This window comes from Felis catus, chromosome F1 (genome assembly GCF_018350175.1).
Source record: "Felis catus isolate Fca126 chromosome F1, F.catus_Fca126_mat1.0, whole genome shotgun sequence".
Taxonomy (NCBI): domain Eukaryota; kingdom Metazoa; phylum Chordata; class Mammalia; order Carnivora; family Felidae; genus Felis; species Felis catus.
Genome location: NC_058384.1, coordinates 51,789,215 through 51,801,957, shown reverse-complemented (window position 1 = coordinate 51,801,957; position 12,743 = coordinate 51,789,215). Strand labels below are relative to the sequence as shown.

The 12,743-nt window shown below is 35.4% G+C and overlaps 1 pseudogene; it reads left to right on the top strand.

Moving 5' to 3' along the window:
- The first annotated feature begins 1,321 nt into the window (after positions 1-1,321).
- Positions 1,322-3,857, top strand: LOC109495418 (annotated as a pseudogene).
- Positions 3,858-12,743: the final 8,886 nt, after the last annotated feature.

Genomic DNA, 12,743 nt, shown 5'->3' with positions numbered 1-12,743 from the left:
ACTGTTGTTTATTTTTTTTAATGCTTATTTATTTTTGAGAGAGAGACAGAGCACAAGTCGGGGAGGGGCAGAGAGCGAGGGACACATCAAATCCAAAGCAGGCTCTATTCTCTGAGATGTCAGCACAGAGCCCAATGTGGGGCTTGAACTCACAAACTGTGTGATCATGACCTGAGCCGAAGTCGGATGCTTAACTGACTGAGCCACCCAGGTGCTCCTGTTTACTGTTGTTTAAAATTCAAATTTGTATGACAAACCATAGAGCAGATATTTGTTTCCTTCATAATACTGATATGACTTTTCTTACCTTGGAAAAGTAGAACAAAGATGAGAATACCACATCATGCTAAGTAAGTTTTAAATACAAATATACCAAGAATTAAACAGTATTCTTTACTGTTTTAACTAAATTAAATCTATTTTCCTAAATAAAGGTTGAGCATTTCATGTAATTAAATCCCTAAAACCGACTTTTTTAAAGTTTATTTATTTGGTTTTGAAAGAGAGTGAGTGGGGGGAAACCCTGTAAGTAAGAACACAAAAGTGTGTTTAACTTTGAGTTATTTACGACATTAATGAGGTTAATCATGTGATTTTTTCTCTCAGCCTTGTCAGTATGGTAGTCATATTCATTAACTTCCTAATATTGAATCATCTTTAAGTTTCTAGAATTAATGACACTTGGTGAAGATGCATAATTTTATATGCTTTTACTCTGTTAACTAATATATATCTAGGATATATGGCTATTTAAGTTAGTTTAGGTTATAATTTTATGTTCAAAGATTATAACCATTAAATTTCAATATTATACATGCTGCATAAAAAAGAATTTGGAGTATTTTAAGTGTCATTATGCCTGTGGTGTTTGAAATTGTGTTGCACCTGTGGCCTTTTTCTGGAATAGGAGTTTAGGAGTAATTATTATCTATATACAAGAACTATAAAGATATGACCCATATGGGGAGAAAAGCAAGTCAGTCAAATCTGGCCTAGAAATGACCTAGATGATAGGATTAGTAAGCAAGAATATTACAATGATTATTAAAAGTATATTTCAATTATTATTAAAGTATGCATTTCATATCAAGAAGATACAGGAAATACTGAGAATGTTAGAAGGAATGTGGAGTAGTAAAGAAGTCCCATATGAAAACTCTGTACATAAAAACTACAATATCTAGCATATCAGAAGGGAGGTTAGTGGGGGGATGGGTGAAATAGGTGAAGGGAATTACGAGTACACTTATGATGAGCACTGAGTAATTATCTATAGAATTATTAAATCACTATATTATATACCTGAAAGTAATAGAACATTGTATGTGTATACTGGAATTAAAATGAAAATTTAATTATAAGTAAATAAATATCCCCTAAAAAACTACAATATCTAAAATTAAAACACACACACACACACACACACACACACACACACAAACCAATTGTAATATGTAAACCCTACTTACATTCTTGTCAAAAGAAAGATGACTTTAGGAGATGTTCTGAAAAGAACTGGTGAAATTTTAGTGTGGACTGGATACTATAAAATTTCATCAAGCTACTGTCAATTTTTTTTCAAATTATGTTATTTTAATTTATGTAAGAAATCTCATTTTTAAGAGATATATACTGAAGTCTTAAAAATATACTACATGGGATTAACAACAGAGTATCCATTATAGGAGAAAAATAATTTTAAAACATGGAAATAGAAACTAAAATGAAATAGGAAGAAAAATAAATAAACATAGCATCAGTGAGTTGAGCCACAAAATAAAACAATCTCATGTAGGCCAAATCAAATTGGAGTTTCTTAAGAAGAAGAAAGAAATGGGGGTAAAAATGATATTTAAATAAATATGTCTTAAAAAATAAAAATTTTATGAAATGATAAACTTACAAATAAGCTAAAAACAACAAAAAATAAGAAACATAAAGAAAACTACATTAAGTCACAATGTAATCAAATAGCCTAAAACCAATGGCACAGAGAAACTCGTAAAGGGAGTCACACACACACATACACACACTTAACATACACTAGCCATCCTCCAATGGTGCAGGGAGCCTGTCTTGAAGAAGGCAACACCACTCATGAACCCCTAGGCAGTGCTGACTGTTCTAGTCAAGAAGACCAGACCCAGGCAGAGGAGTGTCCTCATCACTACCAACAGCCACCATGCCCAGAGTACACACAGAAGAATCATCTTCAAAAGAGAATTCTTACCCTTCCAAACCGGTGGTGGGGATTATTTACCCTTTTCTACAAAGATCAGGGATATCATTGATAGCACTGACAAATTTGTGGCCAGAAACAGACCTGAATTTGAAGCTTAGAATATAACAGAATTAGATAGCCCTCAGTACAACTTCCTAAACCCCAGTGACCCTTACAATGCCTACCACCATCACTAGGTCAGTGAATGCAAGGAGAGGAAGGCTCAGGAGCCCTCAGCTTCCATCCTCAAGGTTATCAGGCAGCATTAGAAGCAAGCCACCCAACAGCAGCTGCCCTAGAATGCTCAACCCTAGGTAATTCAGGAGACCATCATGCCCAAAGAGCCTTCCCTCTAGTTTGACTTCATCATAGCATGCCCCTCCATCTCATAATCAACCTGCATCTCAGCCTTCAACCTGGATGTGATGAAGCTGATGGCTCAGCCTGTGGCAAGGAATGGGCACTTGTTTCTGACGCAGCTGATACAGAAAGAATAGCACAGCTACCAGTTTGACGCTACTTCACCATGCTGGTGGAACATTATACCAAGGTCTTAATTCCACCCAAAGGCTTATTTGCAAAGCTCAAAAAAGAAGGGCACCTGGGTGACTCAGTTGGTTGAGTGTCCAACTCTTGATTTCAGCTCAGGTCATGATCCTAAGGTCTTGGGATCTTCTCTTTCTGTGTGTCTCCCTCTGCCCCTCTTCCCCTGCCCCTCTTCCCTGCGCGCACACACACACACACACACACACACACACACTCCCTAAAATAAAATAAAATAAAATAAAATAAAATAATCTCAAAAAAGGGAAGATTTGGACCAGGTATGTTACTGAATGGAGCAAGCCAAGTTCCAAGATGAGAAAAAGAAGAGGAGAAGGAGCGAATGTACATTTGCAAATCATCAGATCAGTCAGTGGTGGAAACAATGGACTTGAACTTTTCTCCCTTCACCACCTTGGAGAATCTGGGGGCCCAAAAACTCATTCAGGAGCACTGGGAAAAGTTTGGGGAGGGTGGGGCAGTCAAGACGGGGCAGAGTCTGATGAGAAGGTTAAGAAACACTACAAGGTAGAGTAGTGTCCATCCCAGCTAGATCAGGATGCCCAAGTGCAAGGCAAGGATGAGGGTTCAGATGATGAAGAAGGGCAGAAAGTGTCCAACCTTCAGAGATCTATGCTTCCACCTCTGCCCTTGACTGCAGACCAAGTCATTGTATAGAGGGACTGTCATCCCAAGGCTCTCAAGCCCTGCTCAAGATAAATATTTTGTGTTCCCTATCTTGGGAGAAAAGATTTTGGCCAAAAAAAATATAGGAAAATGTGGTCATCAGGCTCAGAGGACAGCAGCATGGGACCAAAGAACACACAGACACATTATATACAGAGTTACAAAAATAAATCTTATTCTTATTGAAGCTTCTCTTTGAAACAGTGTAAGTCAGAACACAGAGAAACTTCTTAAAGTACTGAAAGGATAAACAAATAAACCTGACAACTTAAGAGATCTACTCCTGTAGGGGCGCCTGGGTGGCGCAGTCGGTTAAGCGTCCGACTTCAGCCAGGTCACGATCTCGCGGTCCGTGAGTTCGAGCCCCGCGTCAGGCTCTGGGCTGATGGCTCAGAGCCTGGAGCCTGTTTCCGATTCTGTGTTTCCCTCTCTCTCTGCCCCTCCCCCGTTCATGCTCTGTCTCTCTCTGTCCCAAAAATAAATAAATAAACGTTGAAAAAAAAAAAAAGAGATCTACTCCTGTAAAAATATCTTTCAAAAATGAAGGAAAAATAAGGACTTTTTTAAGACATAACAAACTGAGAGAAATAAAAACCTGCTGACTATACGGAAAAAATATTAACTGAAAACCCTCAAACAGAAGGAAAATCATACCAACAAGAATGAAAACCACTGAAAAGAATAATGGGAAATATAAAATACATTTTAAATCATAAATTTCATACAATATAATGAACTGATTAAACCAAACAATAAAACAGCACATTGTGGGATTTATAATACATATAGAAGTAAAATGTCATAATGTGAACCTCAAGGCCAGGAAAGGACACATGGTAGTATGTTGCTGGGAGATTCTTATAATTTTATGGGACATAGTATATATTACTTGAAAATAGAATATGATAAAAATACAGTACTATAATGTAACCCTTATATAACCACTAAAATAACATAAAGTAATAGGCAAGAGGCAAAAAAAGGAGACAAAGTCACAAAAAGTTATTCCAAAGAAGTAAAAAAAAAACAAAAAAAAAACCCCAAGATTAGACAAAAAACAGATGTCCAAATCATAGATTTATTCTCAAACATCAAAATTATGCAAAATATAAATTATCTGAACACACCAGTTAAAAGTAAAAGATAGTAATGATAATTTCTTATAAAATGTATTTATTTTGAGAGAAAGAGATGAGTGTTCCCGAGAGAGATTAGGGTAGGGGCAGAGGGTGAGGGAGAGAGAGAATTGCAAGCAGGCTCTGTACTGCCAGAGCAGAGCCTGAGACAGACTGGTCTCATGAACCATGAGATTATGACCTGAGCCAAAATCAAGAGTCCGACACTTAACCAACTGAGTGACCCTGGTGCCCCAGTAGTGATAATTTTACAAGTATGTTCATTACTCTAATTTCAGTGAGGAAAAATTAAAAATTACATTTCCAAAAGAACACTTTTAGTAGGCAAGAATATAGCCTTTGAAATCTCTGCTGTACATTGTTTGTTTGTTTGTTTGTTTGTTTGTTTCAAAGACAGTAGCCATATTTTGACAAGATGATTTGAGTGGTCAGAGTGACCAAAGGCAGGGCAAAAATGAAGGGGAACTCTGTGGGGAATGGAATCAAATGAAAAAACAAAACACCAAAGCACTTGGAACGTGACTGCCACATAAGGGGAAATAATTGTTGAAGAAAATGTGTTTCTTCTCAAAACATCAACTGACAAAGATGAAAGAAAAATGCATTTGTACTTGTTGGATACGCTTCTCATAACTATTTTAATGTTGGCAAAATAAGCTCAATAATCTCTGTTGTGATTTTTATTTTTATTATTTACAACTTACTTGCCTCTTTGAGGTGTAGTTTTATTTAATGAGGTAAGAAGATAATCAATATACACGAATGCTGTAATGGCTTTAAACTAGAATTTTCAGGGGCACCTGGGTGGCTCAGTGGGTTAAGTGTCTGACTTTGTCTCGGGTCGTGATCTCATGGTTCTTGAGTTTGAGCTCCACCTCAGGTTCTTGTGCTGACACCTCAGAGCCTGGAGCCTGCTTTGGATTCTGTGTCTTCCTCTCGCTCTCTGCCCCTCACTGGCTCCACTCTGTCTTTCTCTCTCTCTCTCAAAGGTAAATAAACATTAAAAGAAATTTTAAAAATAAATAAACTAGAATTTTCATTCCAACTTTTAAAATAAGTTTTATACTTCAGTATTTTGCAAGCTTCCAAAAAGTTCTAGGAACCCGTATTTAGAAAGTTACATATGGAATTGAGATAAATAATAGGCTTTTGAGACACATATGATTTCTTTCACTTGATTTTCAGTTGTGAGTCTAACTTCATGGGAGTAATGCATCAGTTTTTGCCAAGAATTCCCTAAAGAAGTAAATCTTATTTTTGGCAGCAGAGATTTAAAAGCCATCAATAAAATCTAGCAAGATACTTTTGAACGGTGAGCTAATTGACAAGGATTTGTATCACAGCTTTAGCTGAGCCAGTGTGGTTTTAGCTCATCAGGAAAAAATAAGACTTGAAAAAATAACACTTTGGACCAAACTAAAATGATTGAGATGTTGCTGCCCAAATTCTTGAAATTGCAACTGTGTTTTTATCTGTGGACCTTTGTTCTCACTATTTTCTATGCCTACAACTTGCCCCAGATCTTCAGGTGGTTTACTCTCTCAGCTAAATAAATACATGTCTTTGTTCAAATTATCTTCTCAGGAAAACTTTGTGAACTCTAACTAAAATCGCAAGACTATTCTGCTTTATTTTTCATCATGGTGATTATCGCTCCTGGAATTTTGTTTGATATTTTCCCCTTGTGTGTTGCCTGTGTTATCCAGTAGATTGAAAGCAAAGAAGTCATCTTTGATATCTTTGAATGTTACAAATATATTCTACTGTAAAGCTTCACATTACTGTAAAGTCAGATGTGAATAATTAAGAACAATGTGGTATAACCTGGCTTGTCCTGAGTAGCTACTGGTCAAAATATTAGAGATTCCATATGTGTGTACCCAAAAAAATGGACATAGTAAGAAGGAAAAACTGCTAAATTCTAATTTCTTTGTTTCACAGCATGCCTGTTTCTTATTTTGATATAAAATCTTAAAGTTTTGCAGTGTGTTTTAATCCACACCAACTGATTGACATTTGTCATCATTAACTGTGTGAGGGAGACTATTAATACATTGTTGATATTGGAGGCCACCAATGGAATACATACCTCCTAGTACTCATTCTCTGCTGCAGTCCCCTCTCAACAAATTTGGGTTTGGCTTCAGTTAATAAACCTTAACAGAGCGGTGCCTAACTGGCTTAGTCAGTGGAGCTGTGACTCTTGATCTCAGGGTTGTAAGTTAAATCCCAATGTTGGGTGTGGAAATTACATTAAAAAATTAAAACTTGAAAAATAAATAAAATTTAGCAGAAATAACACTATGCTCCTTGCAGTTCTCAGCCTTTAGAATTCTGACAGCTTCTACTTTGGAACCCTGCACATGCATGAAAAAACTCCCATCTGTCCAGCTGGAGACACCATGATGACAAAGCCACATGAAAGGGAAGGATGCTAAACTCATGAAGAGAGAAAGATGACTAGTTGTAACAGTTTCCTACAGCTGCATTAACAACTTACCACAAATTGTGTGACCTAAAACAACAAATTTACTCCCTCACAGTTCTAGAGCTTAAAAGTCTGAAAACAAATGTCAGTGAGGTGGGTTCCTCCTGGAGGATTAGAGGGAGAATCTATCCATGCCTCTCTCCTATATTATAGTGGTCACCAGCAGCCGTTGGCATCCCTTGGCTATTGTACACACCATTTCAATCTCTGCCTCTCTCTTCACAAGATGTTCTTTCTGTGTGTAAGTCTTCTCTGCCTTTGTGACTCTCTCTTCTTTCTTTTATAAAGACACCATTTTTTATATTTAGGGTTCATCCTAATCTGGCATGACTTTATCTTAGCCAATTACATCTTCAATGACCCTGTTTACAAATAAGGTCACATGCTGAAATCATGGGTAGATGTGACTTTGGAAGGAAGTACTGTTCAACCCAGTACACCAGTCATCTCAGTGAGCCGGGTGATTCTAATCCCTACCCTCCATCCAAATGCAGCCACACCATAAGGGAAGCACAGCTGATCTCAGCTCACTCTAAAAAATCATGTAAGAGGAGGAAAAGGGGCAAAATGGATAAAAGGGATCAGGAGGTACGAGCTTCTAGTTATAAAATAAATAAGTCATGGGAATATAATGTACACCATGGGGAAAATTATCAATAATATTGTATTAACTTTGTATAGTGACAGATGGTAACTGGATATACTGTGGTGATCACAATGTATACAAGATGTCAAATGGCTTGCTGTACACACAAAACTAATGTAATAGTGTGAGTAAACTATATTTTCAGTAAAATCAGAAAAAAGAATAATGGAAGAGAATAATAAGAATTGTGTTACATGTCTATGTTTTGGAGTTGTTATACAGCAATATATAATACAATGATTGGTTAATATTCTTCCCCTCAAACCCTTAGAGATTCATGTTAAAGGATATAAATGTGAATATATAAATAAATGAGCAACTAAATGAGAGTAAGAACAAACAAGGTCTTGTGTCTCATATCTTGAATAGGCAGCAAAGATGTTCTAAACCAAAGCACAGCAGAGAAGCCCTATTCAAAGCAAAGTCACTATTACTCATGGTCAATAAATACAGCCAAGTTGTAAAAGCACCTGTTTATGCTAGCTAACTTTACAATCAAGGATTACAATTCATTGAAATGAATTGAAATGAATTGAATTGAATTGAATTGAAATGAATTGAAATGAATTACAATTCATTGAAAAAAAATCTAGCATTAGTCAACTTGAACTTTTACTTATTGATCAACTATGCCAGCATTAGCTAGTGTTTATTTAATGTAGCTTTATAAAATGTTTATGTCAATGTATCCTATTTAATTTCAGTCACAACAGTTAGATCAACTTCACCCTCACCCTCCAGCAAGCATTTATGTACATGATAACTTTACAAAAACAGTCCTTTGGTCTGTTTTTGTTTGTTTGTTTGTTTTGTTTTTTCACTTGGTTTTGTTTGTTTTTATATGGAAGATGTAGTTTTTGGGAACAGCTGTTCCGTGAGTTTGTTTGTTCCTTTATTTGATTAGTCAACTTTGTATTTTTAAGAACTTGAATCTTCTAAAATCTTATGATAAAAAATGAATAACTTGCTATTGGACAACTTCAGTGATCTTTCTTTCTTTCTTTATTCTGACTTGTCTTCTTTTTTGTCTGCCCATCTTTTTTTTCTCCTTTCTTCCTTCTTTCCTTCTTTCCCTTCCTTCTACCCTCTCCACCCCCCCTTTCTCTCTCTCTCTCTCTCTCTCTTCCCTTTCAACAGATGCCATTTTTTATGCCAGAGTTGTTGTTTTTCCAGTATAAAAATTCATGAACATTTTATGCTCTGGAATTATGATTAATTTTCCCTGTAAAAAAATCTGGTGCTAAATCTTTATTAATCTTACTAAAATTACAACCTAATTTTCCAGAATTTTGTGGAGATACACAAGTGTGATAAAGAATTTCAGTTTTGAACTTACCAGACTCACCACCCAAATACAAATAATCCACTGAAGAAATGGGCAGAAGACATGAATAGACAAAACTGCTGATTTGAAGGGGCACAAGCACCCTGATGTTTGTAGCAGCACGATCACGATAGCCAAAATATGGAAAGAGCCCAAATGCCTATCAACTGATAAATGGATTAAGAAGCGGTACATATATATACACTGGAATATTACTCAGTGATCAAAAAGAATTAAATCTTGCCATTTGCCACAACATGGATGGAATTAGAATGTATTATGCTAAGCAAAATGATTTACAGAAAGATGTCATATGGTTTCACCCAAATGTGGGATTGGAGAAACTTAACAGATGGACACAGGGGAAGGGAAGGAAAAACAAGATAAAAACAGAGAGGGAGGAGAACCATAAGAGACTCTTAAATGCAGGAAACAAACTGAGGGTTGCTGGAGGGGTGTCGGGTGGGAGGATGAGTTAAAATAGGTGATGGGCATTAATGAGGGCACTTGTTGAGAGAACACTGGGTGTCATATATGAGATGAATCACTGGGTTCTACTCCAGAAGCGAAGACTACACTGTATGTTAACTAACTTGAAAATAAATAATAAAACAAATAGTTTAGATTTCTTAGAAAATAAATATGCTTAAGTGTGTACTGGAATTCAAGTAAATTTAATAAAAGGAATCTTACTCCTTATTCTTCACTTCTAACAACACATTATTCCAAGAATACGAACAAGGAAACTTCATGTGTACCCTTTCCCAATTATGTTGTTAAATTGTTAAAAATTATAGGCCACAAGTGTTATTCTTTTTTATGGATGTCAGATTTGCATGTGAAAAGTTATAGAAAGTAAGGCGTCTGGTGACTCAGTCGGTTTAACATCCAACTCTTGACTTCGGCTCAGGTCGTGATTTCAGGGTCATGGGATCAAGCCCTGCATCAAGCTCTGTGCTGAGCATGGAGCCTGCTTGGGATGCAATCTCTCTCCCCCTGCCCCTACCTTGCTGTCTCTCCCAAATAGTAATAATTTTAAAAAGTTACAGAAAGTGACCATTTTTCTCTCTCCAGGAAGGTACATGTGAATGTATTTGCCCTCACATGAACGGAACAGTTATGTGAAAACAAAAAGATAATTTTGTTCTCTGCACTGGTTCTTTAAATACGGGGAGAAAAAAGCCCCCCCTCATTGGCTACATGGAATTATTTCTTCCTATCTTCAGTCTGAAAAATCAATGGCTTTTATTTTAAATAAATTCTAACAGATATGTGGATATAGATCTGAAATTTCACTAATGTGTTTTAACTTTCTTTACTCAGGCAGAAGTGGCATTTCTTTTATTATTCTTTGGAATCACATAAAATCACCAAACACAACTATTAAATGTAATAGCTGCACACATTAGATATTCAAGGTTGAAGTAACTAGAATGAAACAGCAGATTTTAAAGGAACAAGACTGTCACTTAGTGTCAATGTTACAATTCCATTTATCAGCTCCATTAACTTAATGGTCAAAAAAAAAAATTCTCCATACTTTCTTCTCCCTGGTGCATATTCGCTCTCATACACATCTAAACTAATGCTAATAGAGAGTAAAGTGATGCTATCAGCATTCTTTTATGTAGCTTTTATTGTTTTCCATAAAATCCTGTCACTGGGATAAAACTAATGATTTTATACATCTGGCTCAGCCATACAAACTCCAGTTTTTTTTTACTTTTCTTATTTTCATTCAATCCTTCTTTTCCACTTCAACTTAGACCACTTTTGTCACGTGTAAGTTGAAATACCAAAAAGAAACCTCATCAAAGAAAAACAGGTGCTTTACTACCTTTTGATTCTCTGTCTTCATATGAACCATTTTAGATGACTATTTACCTCTCCAGTCCTCATTTATATTGCAGACAGCTACACAATAGACTTTCTGGTATTTAATGCTGAAAAGCCCAATTGGTGAAGTGTAGTAAAATTTTACTGCTTGTCTCAGTAAAAAAGGGAGCAATTCCTATACCTACTTTGCAGTTGAAAAGTTCAACCTTTATCTGTTTAGCCAGCTTTAATTCAAGAATAGGTCTCTTTCCACAGAGAAGAGAATTGCTGAGGCATCAGGCCCTTTCCAGCAATCCCCTGTGCAAGCTGATTTGCCTGCTGATGCTCATGCATTTTTTTCCCCTCCTGTCGGGAAGTTTATATTGTTTTATTTATAAAGAACTCTTACCTGATAAAATTGTCAATAACTCATCATTTTCTGGCTTTACCAATTTTTGTATGTATTAGTTTACAAATATTAAGTATGCCATTTTGTTACTCAGTTATGCACTTTTAAAATTGCATGAAATCTCTTGAGGGTCCTGTGTTATATCCAGAACATTTAAATAAAATGTGTAAATTAATTTTGACATGTAGTTTATTGCCACAAATCAATATGTCACAGATGCAGGTACTTGTTTATGAAACTAATGATCTCACTTAAAATCTCTAATGTTTAGGGTTTTTTTTAATACACACATTTTTAAATTTTTAACTAAAGCTATACCCTCCCATTTTTTTCCTCCCACATATAGGCATTCATATTAAATGTGCTAAGGATATAAAAATGATAGTTAAAAGAAAACCATTCATATTTTCATTGGTTTTATTATTTCAGTTTTAATAGAACTTTTTTTTTTTTCAACTCCAATGTTTCCAAAGACTCGCAAAAGAATAGCAGCCATAAAACCACTTGTGTGTTTGGTTCCTCTGCTTACAAGTTGTGGAACTTTGGTTCAGTCATTTAAAACTTTTTTTTTATTATTACAATTATTTTAACTGTTCCAAGGGGATAACAGTAACTGCTTACTTCACAAGGTTGTGTGTAAATCATGTGAGATAAAATATAATTGTCCTTCTCTGAAAACCAGTGTCATAACTAAAATATGAAATTCCAGTACTAAAATTCATACAAAATTAATTCAAATATGTCTTCTTTTACACATCTATGATTTGCATCAGGTAATAGTAAACTCACATTATACATTTGGACAACGGGCACTTTTCTCACTATTTTGAAATGCAGCTATTGAGCACAAGTAAGAAAATTTCTGCCTTCCTGAGGGCTAAAGTCTTTTTATTTTAATGAAATATTTACCTATAAATATTGTAGATGTTACTGGTCTAGTAGACAAGTTTTACAAATGTTCTTAAGTGAGATATTGAGATGATGTGTTTTGGGATACAGTGTCTATCTATATAGTTCTTTTTTTATAAGACATAAGATGAGCTTTAAGGAATAGTGGGTCAGGTCTATTCATCTTCCACATATGAAGACCCTGTATTTAATTTGAAATGCATAGTACTTCCTGAGGTTCTGCCCTTTATATTTTTACTTACTGTCTGCATAGCAAATGGGTATGTGAGAATTCTACTTCATTTCTACATTTCATTCAAATGCACGTTACCAAAGTGAGATAGAAAGTATAAAATGTCCCTGGTTTCCATTTGTATCTTCTTTTTTCAGGTGCTTTTGAAACTTGCCAAATGAAATTTTAATTACCTGGTAAAGTATTTTAAATTTAGTACTCACCTGACAAGTGATTATTTAAGATTTATGCTTGCATATTGACCATGCTTTATTTTATGCATACGCTTTAAATATAAATTTTCCACTTTATTTTTTTTCCAATTGTTGATAAATTTTTCTGTTCTAATAGTTC